This window comes from Leopardus geoffroyi, chromosome C1, assembly GCF_018350155.1.
Source record: "Leopardus geoffroyi isolate Oge1 chromosome C1, O.geoffroyi_Oge1_pat1.0, whole genome shotgun sequence".
NCBI classification, from domain to species: domain Eukaryota; kingdom Metazoa; phylum Chordata; class Mammalia; order Carnivora; family Felidae; genus Leopardus; species Leopardus geoffroyi.
In genome coordinates, this window is record NC_059328.1 from 11,004,584 (window position 1) to 11,025,880 (window position 21,297).

Consider the following 21,297-nt stretch of genomic DNA (forward strand, 5'->3'; position numbering starts at 1 on the left):
GTGGCTCGGTCGGTTGAGCTTCTGGCTTTGGCTCAGGTCATGATCTCAAGGTCCACAAGTGGGAGCCCCGCGTCGGGCTCTGTGCTGACCGCTCGGAGCCTGGAGCCTGCTTCGGATTCTGTGTGTCCTTCTCTCTCTGCCCCTCTCTCGCTCGCACTCTGTCTCTCTCTCTCAAAAGTCAATAAACATGAAAAATAAATTTTTTTAATAAAAAAATAAAAAATAACTAAGATCAGTGACGTAGTTTTCCACTGGCTTTCTAAAAGTGAAATAGAAGAAAGCAGACTAGAAAAGAAAGTGCATCCCCTGTCCTGAGAAGTATTCTTTAGTAAGACTGTCACGTCAGGTATATGTATGTGGACACGCACCAAGTCACCAGATAAATATATTTCCAGCTGCGTGGTCAGAACCTTGGGCAGAGATGCTGCCGTCCATTGGGTTTCTTTTTTAATTGAGGTACAGTTAACATACAACATTATACGAGTTTCAGGTATACGACACAGTGATTTGACCTTTGTGTGTGTTGCAAAATGATCAACACAGCCAAATTACCATCTGTCACCTGCCGAAGTTCATACAGTGTTATTGACTGTATTCCCCATGCTGTACGTTACACCCCCGGTGACTTATTTCTTTTGTGACCTTCTTGATTTTACGGGAAGTACAAACTTCCCCCACCTGACTGCTCTCTCCCCCGAGCCACCACCGCTCTGGTCTCTGTATCCATGAGCCTGGGGTTTGTTTTGTTTTCTTTGGTTTGTTTTTTAGATTCCACACATTTGTGAAATCAGGTGGTATTTGTCTTTCTCTGCCTAACTTATTTCACTTTGCCTAATACTCTCGAGGTGGACACGTGTTGTCGCGAATGGCAAGGTTTCTTTCTTTCTTAGGGCCGAGTAGTATTCATTTATATGTATCAATGAATATATGTACATAAAATACATACATACATATAAATGAATATATGCATCGCATCTTCTCTATCTACCCACCCACGGATGGACCCTTAGGTTGTTTCCGTGTCTTGGCTGTTGCGAATAATACTGCAGTGAACGTATGGGTGCATGTATGTTTTCAAATTGGTGCTGTTTTCTTGGTATACAATACCCGGCAGGGAAATTGCTGGATCGTAGGGGAGTTCTAGGTTTCATTTTTGAGGACCCTCCGTCCTGTCTTCCACAGCGGCCGCACCAACTTCCGTGCCCACCAGCGGTGCGCAAGGATTCCCTTTTTCCTCCACATCCTTGCCCGCGCTTATGACTTCGCGTCTTTTTGATGACGGCCGTTCTGACAGATGTGACGTGATACCTCGTGGCGGTTTTGACTCGCATTTCCTGCTGGTGAGTGACGTTGAGCTTCTCTTCATGTGTCTGTTGGCCATCTGGATGTCTTCTTTGGAAAAGGGTCTTGGATCGGCTGCTCATTTGTTCATCAGATTCGTTGGGGGTTTCTTGTGTTATTGAGCTGTATGGGCTCTTTATATATTTTGGATATTCACCTCCATTCAGATAGATGGTTTGCAAATGTCGTCTCCCATTCAGGAGGTTTTCTTTTCGTTTTGTTGGTGGTTTTCCGTGCCGTGCGAAAGCTTTCGGTTTGCCCTACGCCAATTGTTTCTTTTTGCTTTTGTTTTCTCTGCCTTTGGAGTCAGATCCAAAAAGACGTCGCTTAAACCAACGTCAGGGAGCTTACTGCTTCCGTTTCCTCCTAGGAGTTTTGTGGATTCAGGTCTTACATTCAAGTCTTCAATCCATTGTGAGTTAATTTGTGTATATGCTGTAACAGTCCACTGCTTTTTATACTGTGAGCCTGGGGAACTTGGAATTCTTTGGACGGGTCCCAGAAACAGTCGGGGATAGAGCTGAGTGGTGGGAGGCGGGGCCAGCTGGAAGGAAGCCGCTTACTCGAGTTCCAGATATCAGGGGTATGAAAGATTCCTTTAAAAAAGTTCTCTGCCTTTGAAAACAAAATGAAACAGCAAGCTGGAAACCACTGCTTACCTAGCCACCTCAATTCTTAGAATTGAGAATTCTCACGCAGATCCCTCTAAAAAAAAAGTCATTTTGGGGGCGCCTGGGTGGCGCAGTCGGTTAAGCGTCCGACTTCAGCCGGGTCACGTTCTCGCGGTCCGTGAGTTCGAGCCCCGCGTCGGGCTCTGGGCTGATGGCTCAGAGCCTGGAGCCTGTTTCCGATTCTGTGTCTTCCTCTCTCTCTGCCCCTCCCTCGTTCATGCTCTGTCTCTCTCTGTCCCAAAAATAAATAAACGTTGAAAAAAAAAAAGTCATTTTGGAAGCAAGACTCATTCATCTGACTGATATTTCTTGCATTCTTTCTACAGGCCAGGGATTCTGGATTTGGGCAGAACATGGTCCATAAGGGAGACATGGTCCCTGCTCTCCTGGAGCTTACTCCTTATTGGGGAGGAATGAGGAGTCTGTAAACTAGGACACAAATCAATGAAATAACAAACCAATAATCATATACTCACAGAACTAAAATCTTTATCAGCCCCTCACTTCCTGTAGGACCAAGACCAGGCTAAGCCCCTTTCCGTTCAAAGCTCTAAAGACGGTACTCTTTTGAATACTGGACTCCTTAGCGTTCAGACTCAGTTTACCTTGCTAGACCTGTTGCCGCTTCCCCAACCCTTCCCCCACCAACAGATGGGCAGTAAGGAACTAGAACCACTTCCCACTTCCTATCTCCACCTTCCTCCTACACCCCCACCCGTGAACTTCGATGGGTTTTCTCTTTCTATTCCTTCTGCTTTTCTGCCTAGATCATCCTCTGTCCAAGAACGAAACTCCTCAAAAAACAAAAACAAAAAAATACTCAAACTCTCTTTATTTGGGAATTATTTTATTTCATTTTATTAAAAAAAAATTTTTTTTTAAATGTTTATTTATTTTGGGGACAGAGAGAGACAGAGCATGAATGGGGGAGGGGCAGAGAGAGAGGGAGACACAGAATCGGAAGCAGGCTCCAGGCTCTGAGCCATCAGCCCAGAGCCTGATGCGGGGCTCGAACTCCCGGACCGCGAGATCGTGACCTGAGCTGAAGTCGGACGCTTAACCGACTGAGCCACCCAGGCGCCCCTCATTTTATTTTAAAGTTAGGGTTTTTTTTAAATTTTTTTAATGTTTATTTATTTTTGAGAGAGAGAGAGAGAGAGAGAGACAGAGCATGAGCAGGGGAGGGGCAGAGAGAGAGGGAGACACAGAACCCACAGAGCCCAAAGCGGAGCTCGAACTCACAAACCTGAGCCAAAGTCTGACGCTGAACCAACTGAGCCACCCAGGCGCCCCTTATTTTGGAATAATTTTAGATTTGTAAAAAAACTCACAAAAATAGTATAGTTTTCCTATATCCTAGTTTCCCTACATTCCTATGTTCCTATTTCCTATATCCTCACTTGGCTTCCCCTGGTCTTAGTATCTTACGTAACATGGTGTATATCACAAAACTAAGAAATTCACATTACTACTAGCAAAATGGGTTTATGGCAAGAAAGTTTCATACGTGCTGTGATATAGTTGTCAGCACAGCAGGTGAGAGCATGAAAATGAAGGAGGAGGAGGAGGAGGAGGAAGGGGGGAGGAGAAGAACCACGAGGAGAATGAGGAGGGGGAGGCGGAGGGGGAGGGGGAGGGAGAGGAAGAGGAGGGGGAGAATGAGAAGAACAATGAGAAGGAGGAAGAGGGGGAGGAGAAGAGTGAGGAGGAGGAGAGGGAGGAAGAGGGGGAGGAGGAGAAATGCCCTTGCTCATAAGCACGTGGAGAAAAACAAAAAAAAAACAACAGTCAACCCCATTGTAGTAAAGAAAATACCACTTAAAACAATACCATCTTTCACATGTGAAAGTTGAAATGTTTTGAACGCTTCAAAATTTTAGCTTAAAAAAGGAATGCTAATCTTTCACGAGCTCATGGTGGGCATGAGGACTGTCTGAAATGTGTGTCAAAGCCTTAAAAACCAGCAGTTTCAATACTAGGATTTTATTCAGAGGAAACATGACTGTTTAAGGAGTTCGTTTCAATATGATTTTCTTTTAAGTGTATTTACTTTCTAGAGAGACAGAGACAGAGAAGCGTGAGCGGGGGAGGGGCACAGAGCAAAGGAGAGAGAGAATCCCAAGCAGGCTCCACGCTGTCAGCACAGAGCCCGATGTGGGGCTTGAACCTATGAACCTCAAGATCATGACCTGGGCCGAAATCAAGAGACAGACACTTAACCTGCGGAGCTGCCCAGTCACCCTAATACTGTTATTTTGAAAAATAGCAATAAAATTAGAAACCAGCTATGTGTCTGGCAATAGGAGATTGGTTGGTTATGTAAATTATGAGTCCTCCATGTTCTGGAATATTCCTCAACCACTAAAAGTTATGGTTTAGATGAATACTGATGATGTGCAAAATTGCCCGTTATTTACCAACATTTTAAAAGTTGGGGCGCCTGGGTGGCTCAGTCAGTTAAGCGTCCGACTTCGGCTCAGGTCATGATCTTGCGGTTTGTGAGTTTGAGCCCCACGTCGGGCTCTGTGCTGACACCTCAGAGCCTGGGGTCTGCTTCCGGTTCTGTGTCTCCCTTTCTCTCTGCCCCTCTCCTGTTCACACCCTGTCTCTCAATAACAAATAAACGTTAAAAAAAAAAAAAAAAAAAGTTAGGTCACCAAGCCCTGTTGCAGCCAGATCTCATTTTTGTCGAAAGACAAAAAGGAAAAAGAAAAAGGTATGTTTGCTTACAAAACACACAAAGTCTGAACAGCATCCTAGATACTATCAGTCGGTACGGATGGTGGGGTCACTGGTGATGTTGATTTCCTTTCTGCTAATCTAGATTTATTAATGTTGGCTCACTAAAGAAGCATGGTTTTTCTAATAAGAGAAAAAATGTTTTCTTTTTAAAAAAACAATCTCCTAGGGTTGCAGTGGGTTCCCCGAGGGTTCCTACGAGGTGAGATGTTGGTGAATTGCAGAGGGCTGGTGCGGACCGGCCCCTAGCCCAGGCGGGTCTTGGATGATTTCAACCTTGAGCGTCTGCTTCCTGCTTCCCAGACTTAAAAAGCTGCGACAGGTGCCTTGTGGACACCCAGCGGCTCTCTCATCTGCAATGGGGAAAACGACCGGTTCCAGGCTGTGTTTCTGCCCCCCCAAATTCGTAGGTTGAAGCCCTACTCCCAGTGTGGCGGTATTAGGAGACGGGGCCCTGGGAGATACTTAGCTGTTAGTTGAGGTCTTGAGAGTGGGTCTATCGTCATGGGATTAGTGCCCTGAAGAGGAGAGGGGCGCCTGGGTGGCTCAGTCTGTTAAGCGTCCGACTTCGACTCAGGTCATGATCCCGCGGTTCGCGGGCTCGAGCCCCACGTGGGTTCCCTGCTGTCAGCGTAGAGCCCACTTCGGATCCTGTGTCCCCCTCTCTCTGCCCCTCCCCCACTTGCACTCTCTGTCTCTCTCAAGAGAAATAGATAGATAGATAAAACTTTGAAAAAAAAAGTCTAAGAAACAAATAGAATCAGATTGTGACGCCTTTGGAGTCCAGCTTCTTTTACGGAGTGTTGTGCTTTGAGGTTCCTCCACGTTGAGTTACCCCATCCTATGGATGTAGCAAATGTTTGTCTGTTTATCCCCTCACCTGCTGCACGATATCCGGATTGTTTCCAGTTTGGGATGGTTACGACTAAAGCCGCTATCAACGTTCTCACGCAGGTTTTACTGTGCACGTACTTTTCATTTCTCTCGCGCAAATACCAAGGATTGGGGTTGCCTGCTGTGTCTGGTGAGTGGATCTTTAGATGAAGTGGCCAAACTTAAAAGTTTCATGCTGAGGACCAGGGAGGGGAGGGTGGAAGGGAGTAGCAGACTCTGGCCGAGCTCCTACTGTGTGCCTCTCACAGAGGCAAGAGCTTCACACACGTGGCCTCGCGTGGTCCCCAGCACAGCCGAGCAAAATACGGGCTCTGGCTGCCCCTTTACAGACGACCCTCCGAAAAGGTGATTACATGTGCTTCGATCTGATCAACAGAGATCTACTCTCTTTGTATTTGGAGGGGGTTTGTGGTAGGAGGCCGTTTAGCCTCCACTCTATGTCTCCCTCCACGTTCCAGCTTTGTTCTGGCATTTACACATCTTCATCACCCCCTGCCTGGTGCAGAGCTGATGGGGCTGAGTGTACACCCCTTGAACTTCCATAAGAAGGTTCTTCCCAGTTCCTACTGCCAGCACCCCGCTGGGTAGGGACCTAATGATATATGAATAACCCCTCAATCTGGAACTATAATGACCTGTGTTGAAGGAGAAACAGGAAAAACAGTGTCACCCCTCCTTGAGTGATGTTTTGCCTTTCCTCCCTCCCACGTGGGTCCTCCTCTGCCAGGAAGTAAGTTGCCCCCCCCCCCCGGTGATCTGTCCCTGCCCCGTGTCACAGAAATGGCAGTCACAACGGGTTGTGTCTAGTTCTTAACTTAAATAACTTTTTACTGGCTCTTTTCAATTAGAAAATTAACTGATTAGAAAGAATTTTTTACACACAGTAAAAATGTAAAAAAAAAACAAAAACCTCAAACGCCGTAAAAGGGATAGCCAATGGAAAAATGTAAACCTCCCGCTCATCTCAGACCCCCAGTGCCTTTCCTCAGAGATAGCCACGGCTCGCGGGTTTCTTGTACATGCTTCCAGAAATTCCCTATGGGTATAAGATGCTTTTAAGTGTTGCTTTTAGATGTTCACGCGTTAAGAGTTGTCAGGATCGTTCTGAAATTGTTGGGACCTTGTAATCACTCATATCAAGGTCCTCAGATTGCCTTTGAGGACCCACCAGCCACCTGAAATCTTATGGCAAACCGTCTGCCTCTGTGTTTTTCTCTGGGGCGTCAGTAGCTTTCATGAGGGTCTGTGCGCGCGCACACACACACACACACACACACACACACACACACACAAAGAAACATGGCTTACCCAAAAAGGCATGGTGAGCAGGTACGAGAGAAGCAAGCTTTTACTGATAGAAAGTAGTTAAATGTGTAATTAGCTGGCGGGCGGATACGAGCTCCAAATTTCTGGATCGCTGGTGCCTCGTTGTGTGGATGGAAGCTGATGAAACCTCCGATTGGACAGTGTCGTCCCGGGCTAAGGGGGAACTGTGCCTGGCTGAGCCAGAGCCGTGAAGTTCACGGAGTTCTTCAGCCCTGCGTGTTTCTACTGACTCATTGCCTGTGGGGAAGTGTGCTGGCAGCTTTAGAACAACACGCGTATGCTCTTGCCCCGGATGGAGTTATCCATTCACTGGGAACTTCTCACAGGAGGACACACATTTGCTTCCTACGAGAGGATTTCAGGCTGAGAAACGTTCAAAAAGATTTTAGGGAAATTCCTGGCAGCCAGAGCCACGTCTGGTTGGTGATGAGTGTCAGGAATGTTTTGGGGAAATGTCCTTCGTGGGGTCAGTACTCTTGATGGAGTTGTGGGGTGGCCCCGAAGGAGGCAGATCCTGGGTCGGCTGCAGGGAGGGAGGGTCTGACCTTACAAGGCATTTCCAACGTGACTATAAAGTTGTGACAGGCACCAGCCTAAGCGTTTTGCGTGTAGTGACTCGTCACTCGCAAATCACCCTCGCAAGAGTTCAGTGGCATGGGGAAACTGAGGCAGGAGTAGGCTAGCTACTGTGCAAACAGCCTCACATCTCAAAGGCTCGAGACAGTCGGGTCACAATGTAGCCTGCTGGGTGGGGAGGGTGGGGACTTCGGGGACATAGTCATTCAGAGACCCAGGCTCTTCCATCTTCAGTGTGCTTGGATTCCAAGGGCTTGGGGAGCTAATAACACCACCCACTAGCTGTGGAGACGGGGTTTAAACCCAGGGAGTCTGGCTCCAGAGTCTGTGTTCTTAACTACCACACTCTAGTGAGAAACGAGAGCACTGCTGTTTAGCTCGATGCACCTGCCGTGTCACCTAGAACTGGCAGGTAGGGAGACGTGCTGGTGTTCTGGAGAACATTGGCACCTCGTTGCAAGGGATCAAGCTTTTCTTTCTAAGGAGTGAGATGGGTAAACCTCACAGACGTTTTTACCTCGTCTTCTGCACATAAAGATGAAAGCATTTGCCCCCCCAAATGTCTGCACCCCAAATAAACATGTGCCGGCTACGTTGCTGCCTGGGACGCGGGTCTTTCCGCCACAGACACCATCCCTGCAGAGCCGAGTGCCCCAAATTGCTGCTTGTTGTAGGGAGGAGGTTTCGCTAAATTTCGGCGCCCTAGTTCACACGTGTTTCCCCAGTTGAAGTGCCTTCTTGTGGAAACAACCCAAACGTCCCGCACGGGAATGCCACGTGGCTGTGAAACGTGGCGGTGATGGGGACCTTGAGCATCATGGAAAGACAACGCTAATCTAATATTGTAAAAAAGCAGAGTATAAAGGCGGTGAATTTTTTAGCTTTAAAAAAGACACAAAGGGGGTAAAAATCTGGATAGCGACCATTTCTAAATTTCCTATAGAGAAACATGTATTAGTTTGTATGAAAATTACAGATTTACGTACAAGCGCTGACCCTCAGGACCTCAAGTGACTTGGGCACCAGCCGAATTTCTCCTAATGAGGAGGACGGTTTTAGGATTTTGTGAGGATTGAATGATCTATGTGGAAAAAGTACTAGACACACAGTAAATGCACAATATGTTTCTAGATTCTGCTATTGTCGTTATCACTTTAAAAAAATCTTTCCGGGGCGCCTGGGTGGCGCAGTTGGGTAAGCGTCCGACTTCAGCCAGGTCACGATCTCGCGGTCCGTGAGTTCGAGCCCCGCGTCGGGCTCTGGGCTGATGGCTCAGAGCCTGGAGCCTGTTTCCGATTCTGTGTCTCCCTCTCTCTCTGCCCCTCCCCCGTTCATGCTCTGTCTCTCTCTGTCCCAAAAATAAATAAACGTTGAAAAAAAAAAAATTAAAAAAAAAAAATCTTTCCATTCTAGGGGCGCCCCGGCGGCTCAGTCCGTTAAGGGTCCCACTCTTGGTTTCGGCTCAGGTCACGATCTCACGGTTTGTGAGTTCGAACCCCTCGCTGGGCTCTGCGCTGACAGGGAGGAGCCTGCTTGGGATTTCTCTCTCTCCCTCTCTCTGCCCCTCCCCTGCTCACCCTCTCTCTCTCTCTCTCTCTCAAAATAAATAAATAAACTTAAAACATTTTTGAAATCTTTCCATTCCAATAAACTCACTCCAAATCCAAAGGAACCATTTCCAGTAGCCTGGGGCCGGCCGGGGGAGGGGGGCTTTATTGCAACAGGCCTGGGGGTGTGGACCTGGGAGCGGGCCAGTCTACACCCCCCCTCCCCCCCCGCCACCCCCTCCCCCCTCCCCCCCCGCCACCCCCTCCCCCCTCCCCCCCCCCCTCCGCCTCTGCTGCAGGGCAGGGTAAAGCCGGGTGCCTGAGATACTGCTTCTAAGTGGAGACCAGGGGCCGCACTGGCTGACGTCTGGTTTCTGTCCCCTGCACAGAGAGATAAGTCAGTGCTCTGGGCCTAATGGCATATTGGCTACAAGTATGGATTCTGGGTCAGACTCCCTGGATTCCACATCGATTAAATGGCGAGACTAGTAATGCCACCTTTGGAGGGTTGGGGTGAGGGTGATATGGCGATTAGCACAATGTCTCAATAAATGCCAACGTTCGCGGCCATAAGGGGAGGCCTCGGAAATTCACACAACGTAAAATTACATGAGTAACATAATACCATATACATTTCCAGAACCTTTCATCATCCCGGGCAGAAACGGAGGAGGAAGCCTTTTTAAGTGCCTACACGCGTGAGTGGTTCTTCAACTTTAGCACGTGTCAGAAGCTCCCCAGAATTTTCTGAGGCAGTAGGTCTGGAGGGCTGGGGCCCAAGAACTTGCACTTCTAACAGGCTCCCAGTGGCGCTGATGCTGGAGGTCCAGGACCACACTTGGAGAACCACTGCCCGAGATGGAAAGGTCTGCGGACAAGTGTGGGTGATGACCTCTTTCGGGCTGAACCAAGAACACTGGGCCACTGCGACCTGTGGAATTGGGGATTTATGATAAGAATTAGATCTTACACGGTCATGGCGGGGGAGGGGGGTCAGAAGTGAAAGTGACACAGGAGCTGAGGGCCCCGGGATGTCCAGCCACCAAGGTGAGACCACAGGGAGACTTGTGGAGAAGGCTGTGGGCAGCTGTTGCCAGTGGGTGCCCAGCAGGTGTCCAGGGACAGGCCTGGGGACACTGTCGGTCAGTGGGACCAGCAGTCAGAGGGAAGAGCTGGGCACGGATCAGACAGCAGGACCGGCTCAAACCGGCTGGGCCGCGTGGCGCCCGCCCATCGCTGCGTCTTCCTCGCGAGTGCAGTTTCCTCCCAGATTTCCTACCAATTCCTCTCCTGGCCACTTCTAACCTTGAGCCAAGAGGGAGGGGGATTCTGGGGACAGCAGTTTCAGCTTAACTGAGTTGACACAGCCTAAGCTGCCATAACAGATCAATCAGCCTTTGCCACGGGGCTGCCTCTCTGAGCCCGCGGGGGGTTTGTCGGGGGCTTGGCTGTGGGCTCCCCAGCTCTCCCTGCAGGACCTCTGGCTGCTACAGTTGTGGCCCCACCCCAGCGATGCTCTGCTCAGATCATCAATCAGCAGGATCAGAACTCCCCATGGGGCGCCTGGGTGGCTCAGTCGGTTAAGCGTCCAACTTCCGCTCAGGTCGTGATCTCCTGGTTTGTGGGTTTGAGCCCTGCGTCGGGCTCTGTGCTGACAGCTCAGAGCCTGGAGCCCGCTTGGGATGCTGTGTCTCCCCCTCTCTCTGTCCCTCCCCCACTCACACCCTGTCTCTCTCTGTCTCCCTCTCACTCTGTCAAAAATAAAAAAAAATTTTTTTAATTTTTTAAAAAGATATACTACCCAACTATGATAATCAAAACAGTATGGTACTGGCACAAAAATAGACACAAAGATCACTAGAACAGAGAGCCCAGAAATAAATGCACCCACTTTTATGTTCCATCTATGTCAAAGCTGGCAAAGAATGGACAATGGGAAAAAGACAGTCCCTTCCACAAATGGTGTTGGGAAAACGGGACGGCTACATGCCAAAGAATGAAACTGGACCACTTTCTTACACCCTGCACAAAACTTGAGGCGCCTGGGTGGCTCAGCTGGTTGAGCATCTGACTTCGGCTCGGGTCGTGAGTTCAAGCCCCGCATCGGGCTCCGTGCTGACAGCACGGAGCCTGCTTAGGGTTCTGTCTCCTTCCTTCTCTCTCTGTCCCTCCTGCACTCTCTCTCTTAAAATAAGTAAATAAACTTGAGAAAAATAAAAAGCTTCTGCATAACAAAGAAAACCATCAACAAAACAAAAAGACAACCTACTGAATGGGGGAAGACATTTGCAAATGACATATCTGAGTAAGGGTTAGTATCCAAAATATATAAAGAACTTACACAACTCAACACCAAAAAACCAAGGAATCCAATTTAAAAATGGGCAGAGGACACGACTAGACATTTTCCCAAAGAAGACATACAGATGGCCAACAGACCAGGAAAATACGCTCACCACCACTCATCATCAGGGAAACGCAAATCAAAACAATAATGAGGTATCACCTCACACCTGTCAGAATGGCTAAAATCAAAAACGCAATAAATAACCAGTGTTGGTGAGGATGTGGGGGAAAAAGGAGCCTTCGTGCACTGTTGGTGGGAATGCAAACTGGTGCAGCCACTGTGGAAAACAGTATGGAGGCTCCTCAAAAAATTAGAGATAGAATTACCACGTGATCTGGTAATTCTGCTACTGGGTATTTACCCAAAGAAAATGACAACACTTATTCAAAAGGGTATATGCACCCCTATGTTTATTGCGGCATTATTTACCAAAGTCAAGATAGGGAAGCAAGTAAGTGGATAAAGAAGGTGTGAGATATATATATATATATATGTATATATATATATATATAATGGAATATTACTCAGCCGTGAAAAGAATGAAATATCACCATTTGCAGCAACATGGATCTAGAGAGTATAAAATAGACAAAGTCAAATACCACATGATTTCAGTCATGTGTGCAGCTTAAGAAACAAAACAAACGAATAAAGAAAGAAAGAGACAAACCAAGAAACAGACTTTTAACTACAGAGAACAAACCGATGGTTCCCAGAGGGGAGGTTGGGTGGGGGGGGGGGCGATGGGGGAAATAGGTGAAGGGAATTAATTAAGAGCACACTTGTCATGATGAGCACTGAGTAATGTGCGGACTTGTTGAGTCACTATGTTGCACACCTGAAATGAATATAACACCGTATGTTAATTATACTTGTGTGTTTTTTTTTAATTTTCTTCAAAAAAATAGCAGTTGCTTATTTCTTCATTGGGCAAATTTCACAAATTCCATCTTTTTTTAAAGTGTATTTATTTATTTATTTTGAGAGAGAGAGAGACAGTGCAAGCAGGAGAGGGGCAGAGAGAGAGGGAGAGAGAGAAAGAATCCCAAGCAGGCTCTGCACTGTCAGCACAGAGTCCGATGCGGGGCTCGATCCCACAAACCGTGAGATCGTGAGCTGAGCCGAAACCGAGAGTCAGACGCTTAACCGCCTGAGCCACCCAGGTGCCCCACAAATTCCATCTTTGCACCAAAATGGTTCCATCAAGATCATTCCAACCTCCAGGCCTGTTTTATCTCAAAACTCTTTCTTAAATCTGGAATCTCTGAAGTTTTCTTGGAACATTTCCATAACCGTCTTTCCTTTTCGTGTCTCATTCTGACATTCAGTGAATTTGGGGGGGTCTGCGCCATAGAAGGAACTACTTTTCCAAGAAAGCAAGCTGGAAGATTTTGCAACGTCTGCTGCTCCTCCGCGGATCAAAGCAATGCCTCGTGGGCCAGGCTGCTTGATAAAAGGACCCTTGGCTTTGAAATAGGCTTTTAAAGAAGCCGTTATTCCCAAAGCAAGCATGAGCACCCAAATGGAAAACAGAGGGTTTTGCGTTTCAGCTGCTACGAGGGTAGAAAAGGAGGGATGGTCGGGTCCCAGTGAGGGGCTCTCTTCCTGACCTGCAGACAGATGCTTTCTTGCTGTGTCTTCACGTGGCCTTTTCTTGGTACATGTGTGTGGAGAGAGAGAGAGAGAGAGCGAGAGAGCTATCTAGAGCCTCTTCTTATAAGGGCACGAATCCCATCAGACCAAGGCCTCACTCTCATGACCTCATCTAACCCGATCTCCTCCGCAAAACCCCATCTCCAAATACCATCACATTGGAGGTTAGGGCTTCAACACATGGATTTAAATTCAGTCCTTAAGGGTGCCCTAGTGTCTTCTTAGTTGCTCAGGCTAAAATCATTGGCCCCCTCACCCCATCTCTCTCTCCCCAATCAAATCCGTAATAAGCTCATCTCCATTTGTTAGCTTTGCCCTGGGCGAGGGCAGTACCTTCCTTACTGGCTCCCTGCTGCCCCTCTGCCTTGCCCACCTTCTGAGGTTATTTCTGCCTCAGGGCCTTTGCACTCCCTGCTGTCCCCACCTGGGACTCCTCCCACCTTCCCATTCTGCTGTGCTCCTGCCTTGTTGGTCCCAGCTGAACTGTCTGTCACCTTCTCTGAGAGGCCTTCCTCCAGCACCTTATCTAAAGAACCACCTTCACCTTTATGCTGATTTTTTCTTCTTTCTTTTCTGAACAATTCATCCCATCCCTTACGTTGTTTCTCTCTCAGTAGAAGACGGGCTTCCTGGAAACGGGCCTTTGTCTTGCTCATTCCTGTGTCTGGCACCCAGTGTTGCTTAGGGAACATTTGTTGAATGAATGGAGTCAGCAGAGAGTCGTTGAGATTTTGCGATGTGTTCCCGGGGCTCAGTGTGAGAAGAGTCCCAGAGAAATGTAAAAATGCCCAGAGGCCGAGATAAGACAAACTCAGGTGTGAAGCCCGGCCTGCTTAACTTCAAATGCAGGTAGAGGAGGTAGCGTGAAAGTTACACCCTCAAGACCCCCCTGAGTGGCCAGGATCGGGAGGCTCATACAGATGACCTGCATGGACGAGGCTCGAGAAGAAGAGAGCTACTTCTCGCTGGCCATGCGAGGAAGCTTCACAGAGAAAGGGCGTGAGAGCTGGGTGTGGAAGGAGGTTAGGCCTTCACGGTCAGCGGGGGGGAGGGGAGAAAGCCAAGGCAGGGAGACCAGACAGCATGCAGAGGGCAGAGCGCAGGGCCATGTGACCGGAGGGGGGACATCAGGACTGTTTCCCTCCCTTGGACACGTCCCTGACATTGCACTGATCTTTCTCCCGGGAGAAAGCACGTTTTTATTCACCCTGTATTGTTGTTCATTGTTGTGTTCATTGGTTGTTGGTCCCTGGTGCCAGGGCCCCCCCTGCCCCAAGCAGGTGCCCAGGGAACACTGACATAGGAAGGAATGTTGAATGGGGTGGTCCAGACGCTCCTGGACAAAGAGCTGGACTTTGTCCTGTGGGCGGTGAGGGACTCCTCTGAAGCCACACAGGGGCTGGAGGGATGTCACGGCTGGACTTGGGGACTGAGAAAGCCTTAGAGAAGTGGGTGATCGTAATTATCACAATGAACCATGCCTGGGAAGTAGAGGAGAGCCAGCCGGGGGCCAAAGAAAGGCTTTGGGAAGGGAGAAGGAACGAGGCTGGGACCCACTGCACGGGGCAGTGGACAGGAGTTGCAAATGCACGTGTCTGAAAGGGGGCAGCGGGGCTGTTGAGGAGAGAGTCTAGCCAGGTATGAGGCAGCAGGGAGTGGCGGGGATCGTGGCAAAGTAGAAGGCAGGCCCCTTCCGCAGGACACAGCTCTGACTCAGCACCAGCTGCTTGCTACCTGTGAGGACTGGGGCCAGGGTTTCCAGATTTTCAAGTTCTGTGTCGGAGATCACCCATGGCTGTCAGTGCTGGTCACCATTCCATGTTCCGTAAATAACCTTTCACAGGCCGAGTAAGATACATCCACGGGCCAGATCCAGCCCTCAGGCTGCCAGGTGGGGACCTGGAGGTGTGCGTGTTTGGGGCGGTGTGGGGGGCGGAGGGGTGGAGTAAAGAGGGGAGAGAATGCCCGCCGTCACTGAGATTTCCAGACCAGGTCACGGGGACAATAGTGAGCTCTTGCACGGTGATCAGGAAGGAGGAAGGAGAGGGGCGGGCAGAGTGGAAGATGCTGAAGTGATGCGGGTGGTCTTATGACGAAAGGGGACACAGCCTGACAAAAACAGCTCATCCTGGGGAAAGGCAGTGCGTTTGAGACCGGAGGGAGGGCCTGTTTGTGGCCACCTGGTAACCAGTGTGGACGTGGTCTCTCTGGGACCCTCTGTGCTTCTGCAAGGATTTTATACTGGTTTGGGATTTTTGTTTTCATGTGTGTTTTATGTTTCTGTCTTTGTTTTTTCTTTTAAGATTGCCTGATTTGGCCCCTGGCCGGAGGCAAATGCGAGAACGCTGGTGTTAGAGCCTTAGAGACAGGGTTCAAGTCCTGGCCCAGCCACTTGCTGTTGGGGACCTTGGGCAGAGTCCCTCCAGGTCCCACTTTCCTGGGTCTCTGTCATCTCCTGGGTCTCTGGTGGATGTCTCCTTCCTGTCACTTGGGGATGACGGGTTGGGCGGGGGCATCCGTAGGCCCCCTCCCCGGTGCTCATCCCCCACTCGTGACGGATGAGATTGCTGTCTTCTGGCTCTCCTCCCTCCAGAGTGGCTCCCACCTTCTCTTCTGAAATGAGGGACACAGACGGGACAAACCCAGGGTCCTTCCTGGTTCCACTTATCCCGCCTGGGCCTCGTGGTCCCCACCGCGGAGGTCTCCTTGAAATCTGAATGCGCTTTGGCCGGAGGTGGGAAGCAGAGGCAGAATCTCCCTCAGCCACCTAAACGCCACAGCACGCCCTAAACAGCCCAGAAGAATCTCCTTTCCCCATGGACGGGCTTCCAGCCATGTGCGGAGGGGTCCTAAAAAACAGTTACCAGCCACCTCCCTGGTCAGGGATGCCACAGGTCTGTGATCACATCTGTTAAGTACTTACTAGGGGCCAGGCATCAGGTTCCCTGGTGTATCCGGCTTGCCTGTTTTACTTAAGCCCCACAACAGCGCACTAAGGTGGGTTCTATTATGTCCACTTTACAGATGACGAAACTGAGGCTCAGTGCAGTGAAGTTGCTTGCTCCCCACCCCCCACTCAGGTTGCAGCCCTGGGTCTCCCTGGCTGGCGGGAGACCCGTTACTCAGCCGCACAGAGCTCAGCAAATGGGTACCCTAGGGACATCTTGGAGGAGCTGTGTTACAGCTGAGACAGAAAGAAGGCGAACACGGCCGGAGGCAAAGAGGCTGTCCAGCCAGACGCGTGAGAGAGCTGTGTCCCCTGTCCCTGGGTCGTATGGGTTGGGGAGCGTTTCTTGGTTGTCAGGAAATGCATTCCCAGGCCCAAAGCGGAAGCAAGGTGAAGTCCTGGTGTAACGTCGGCAATAACCATGTGACGGATGCCTGGCCTGGCGTTACACGCTCTACCCACTCGAGCTCATGCCCTCCTTCTGCCAAATGCATTAGAGAAGCCCTACATTTTATGATACCCTTTATACAGCTCACCTGAAATAGCTTGTTCAAGTTCATCCAGCCAGGAAAGGGTGTTAGCTGGGCGTTGAACCTGGGGCCTCCTAAGTCCAGAGCCACATGAGGCCCCTCTGGCTGGCACTCCCGGGCAGAGGCAGGAGCCAGTCTTGGCAGGGGAATAAATCCGCCTCTAGTCCTCCCTGGCCTCCTTCCATTCGGGGGCTCTTCCAGAAAGCTTCAACTGCCCTTCCTTCCACCCCACTGGTCTCTGCACCCTCGTGCCCGGCTGACTTCCCAGGCTCTGCCTGGCTCCACGCTTGGGATGAGGGTTTCAAGGCTTTGGGGAGCATCGGGACCACTTAGGCAGCGTGCTAAAAGCAGATCCTGGGCCCCACCCCAGATTCTGATTCTATGAAGCCTGTAACGGAGCCCCAGAACCTGCTCACTTAGCGGGCGTCACCCTACCTATGCAAGGTTGGGGGCGCAGGGGACTTCAGGGAACGGCGGGCCTCATGTTCCCGTTCCCTCTGCTTCTTGACCCCCTTCTGCCGCGCAGCCAACCTCTGCCGCTCCCTGTTGTACATCTGGGACTGTTTCGTCCTTCCCGCGGTACCGTGAGGTAGCCCTGCTAAGCATCCCCATTTTACACATGAGGGGAGCGAGGCTCGGAGACCTGGATCTAATCATCACTGACTCTAACCACCTTGCTTTACTGCCTGGGCTAAGCTGGCATGGGGGGTGGGGGGCGGTCCCTGAGGGCCCCTGGTCGGGTTTAGAGGAAGGGCCGTGAATGATGGGTCTTGATCAACGCCTTCAATCCGTAGACCATAGGGAGAGAAGCCACGAGACTCGGCTAAAGCCTCAGTACCCAGAACATTCCTGGTGCCATCTCCCTGGGCTTTTGAGCCCTGGTGTGAACAGCTGACATCATCAGTCAGAGCACACCGTCCAGATTCGGTTCAGCTTTCAAAGCCAAATGTGAATCCAAATGTGGAATGATCACTGGCTTGGAAAACGGATTCCTCTGTGATCCGGAGCAGGTCCCGTCCCCTCCGGGGGCCTCCCGCCTGGAGAGGGGGCTGCAGGGAGAGGACGGCAGGGAATCCTACCTGCGCTGGACTGGCGTAGCACCTGGGGAGAGGGTTACCTGTGCCCCCAGCAACCCCGCTCCTGGGGATTGATCTAGAGAAGGGCCCACGCAAAGACTCCTACGCAAATGTTCATGGTGGCTTTCGGCATAACAGCCCAGGTGTCCTTCCGCAGGGGAACAGGTCCACTGTGATGCTGTTGCCCAGCAAGAGAAAGAACAAAACAGACCACACATTACCGGCAGCTCGCGGAGGAGCGCGAGGAGGCAGATATAGAGCACGTGCTGTAAGAGTCCATTGGGAGAAGCTTCTAGTACACGCTCAGTGAACCCATCATGGCAGAAAGCAGATCAGCGGCTGCCTGGATGGGGACGGTGGGGGTTCACTGGCTGAAGGCACCACCCAGGGCACTCTGGCCAGTGGTTACGTGTATACACGTATACAGTTGTCGAAACTCAAGTTGCGCACTAAGATCTATGCGTTTTACTATATATAAATTCTGCCTTAGGCAAACAAATAAACAAACGAGCAAGCAGCTGCCTCCGCCCCAGCCGCAACAACTCCGAGTCAGCAGGTCTTGGGAGGGGACCCAAGGGCATCTGCATTTCAATCAGTAGCACAGCGTTGCCCCCCAGCCTGGGATGGGCACCCCCAGACTCTAACTGCAAAAGTCTCTTCTGGCCAAGACAGTTGGGTGTTTGAAGATGTCAAGCACTTACTGTTAGTCTGGGTTTTTTTTAGCATAAACCTAACTGGGGTCAAAGTCTGGCCCCGGGCCTGACTCCCCATGATCGGCAAGACCAGCTCTAAGCCACGGACAAAGCGCCCTCAGTCACCGGGCTGATCCTGGCTGTCGGCCAGGCATCACAGGGTCTGCTATGCTAGCATCAGGGGGCAGGACTCCACGCGGGGCTGCAGACGTCTGCCAGATGCTGGGCATCGGGCAGGATTAGATAGGCCCTCTCTGGGTTCTGTCTCCCCGGCCACCCTCCAGATGATCACGATTTGGGCTTGTGTTGGAGAACTGTTGTGTTAGAGGCACCATGCTGATTGGTTTGTGTCCATGTTGAACTGTATAAGAGGATGCAGTCATTAGGAGCCTGGGCTCAGAGTCCACCAGGGCTCAGGTCCCCACATCTCCGCAACTAGCTGTGTGTCTTTGTGCAAGTGGCTTAGCCTCTCTGAGCTCCTCGTCTGTGAAATGAAGGGGATGGAAATACTCCTTTCTTCACAGTGCCTTGAGCATGGGAAGCATGTAGTAAATGTTGGCTGTTACTATTATTACCTAATTTAACGCTTCTAATAACCCTATGGGTTAGGTGCTATTCTTATCCCTATTTTACAGAGCACAATCTGAGGCTCAGAGAAGCCAAGTCCGTGGCCCAAAGTCACACAGGCAGGAGCTGGAGGAGCTGGAATTAAAACTTGGGGCTGCGTCACTCCTGAGGCCTCCCACTGCGCCATGCCCGCCGTCAGCTTTGTGGAGGGCGGGGGGGACCACTACAGAAGACCCCCGTGCCCTGGAATCAGGATCCATGTCTGGCTGAGTGAGAGATGTGCCCTGCCTCAGGAAGGCTGGATGTGCTAGTTCTGAGAATGGGTTCAAGTCCCGGCTCGACCAGCTGCGGGACTTTGGACAAGTGGCTGCCCCACCTCGGTTTCCTCATCTGTAAAATGGGGGTGCTCATACTGACCATAAAAGGCGGTTGTAAGGATGAGAGTCAGTAGGTATACGGCACACAGATGGGCACCCAGCGCCCGATAAGCCCGTCACCCGTCAGCTTTATTTATGGTCACCTGCAAGGTCACAAGCCCCTCTGGGTTCAGGACCGAGCTGGGGGGTGGGGGGGGGGCTCCAGGCTGCAGGTGCTTGGGAAGCTGTCCTCCAGGCCTTCGAGGAGGCCACAGGACAGACTCCGGGGCGGCAAAAAGCCTTTTTGGACCATGTCCAGTTGAATCTGAAGGTCTGCGATTAAACCCTCTCTCGGATTCTCTCACTTTAAACACTCAAAACCTTCATCCCAAGCTCTGTTTCCTGACCATCTTGTTTCCACCATCGGGAGAGATGCGGGGCCGACAGGTGCTGTCATGGCCAAACGGACGGCAGGCTTCCCGCCACACTGAGCTGGCTCTGAGACCGGAGCTCAACAAGACCGTGCTCAAGGCGGACGAGCCACCCTTTTGTGTGTTGAGTCTGTGTGATTGATTGATTGGCCGGTTGATTGCCTGCATTTTGGGGACCACAGCGTGGGTTTCTCAGGCTTCTCTTTCCCTTGGGTTGAAGACAAAAGTCAAACCGTGATATCTGGCTGCCTGCATGAGATTTGGAGCATGCTGGTTTCTCAGTGAAGAATGTGTGGGGCGTCTGGGGGGCTCAGTCAGTTAAGCGTCCGACTCTTGATTTCGGCTCAGGTCATGATCTCCCGGTTCGTGAGATCGAGCCCCGCGTCAGGCTCTGTGCTGACAGTGTGGAATCTGCTCGGGATTCTCTCTCTCTCCCTCTCTCTCTGCTCCACTCCCATTCGTGCTGTCTCTTTCTCTCTCTCAAAGTAAATAAATAAACTTAAAAAAAAAATAGGTAAATGGACGAAAAAATGTGTGATTGCCGTAGGCTTCAAGCAGAGTGGCAGCACAGCCTGGCGTGTCCCTTCTGGGTTCAAATCCCTGCTCTCTTCTTGGCTATGCGACCTTGAATATACGCCCATCTGCCTCTGCGGGCCTCAGTTTCCTCATCTGTAAAATGGGCACAATCGTGCCCCCTCCCCACGGGGCCGTTGTGAGATCGAGCAGCGAAGGTGTCAGCACCGTGCCTGGTGTTCCGTAACGCGATTATCGGTACGCCAGGCCCATTCCGAGTTGAACCGTTCAAATTTGGGGTCTCTCACTGACTGGCTGTGTGACCTTGGGCAAATCACTTCACCTCTCTGAGCTTCAGGCTCTTTTCTTCATTTGCAAAATTGAGACCCCACGTTCCTCACGTAAAGGACTGACCTGAGGATTAAATTAAGACGGATGACTACCGCGCACAGCCTAGCACAGCGCCTGGGACGTGGCGGGCGTGGTGCAGTGAGAAGGTTCCGGAAGTGGGAAGACGTGGTAGCTTGTGCCCATGATAAGGCCGTGGGGACACATGGCCATCACTCTCAGGGAGGTCGGGCAAGGTCACAAGTGCCCGGAGGGTCACGGAGCTGCCGTGGAGGGAGTACTTGGTACAGCCCTGAGTGAGTGACAAGGGGCGTGGCTGGTGCTCCTTGGAGAGAGCAGACAGGGAGGGTCATAAAAGGATGGATGTCCAAAGACGAACAGTGACTCGCCTGGTGGCCACAAGGGGTGAAGGTGCTCCCGCCGGACAGAGGGCATCGAAATATCAACCGTTCCTTCACTTGAACATCCCTGTGTCTTCCCTGTCGGGTTTGTTTCTGGACTCGTGTCTGGAGGTAAAATGGTTTATAGCAACAGTCTTTGGGACCATGTGGAGAGGCAGACCCGGCGTAAACAGATTCCGAACGCAAAGAGGTAATTTTCCCAAAAAGCACATGAAGGGATGATGATTTCCCAACAGCAGAATTCTTCATTTTGTAGAACTGTTCACTAGGAAATCCTTTTCTGTGTCGAGCCCCCGAGAGTACGTGCGTAAGATGCTTTTTGGTTAGGAATAAGGAGGTGGG

General features: G+C 50.7%; 1 protein-coding gene across 7 annotated transcripts in view; it reads left to right on the plus strand.

The window, feature by feature from the left end:
- Positions 1–21,297, plus strand: part of TMEM51 (transmembrane protein 51) — a 56,901-nt gene that overhangs the window by 5,734 nt on the left and 29,870 nt on the right. The window contains exon 2 of one of the 7 annotated variants that reach the window (XM_045475723.1): positions 1,183–1,340. The exons of the other annotated variants lie outside the window; for them this stretch is intronic. The gene's annotated coding sequence lies outside the window, so the exon portion shown is untranslated. The remainder of the gene's footprint in view (positions 1–1,182; positions 1,341–21,297) is intronic. 7 annotated transcript variants of the gene reach the window in all.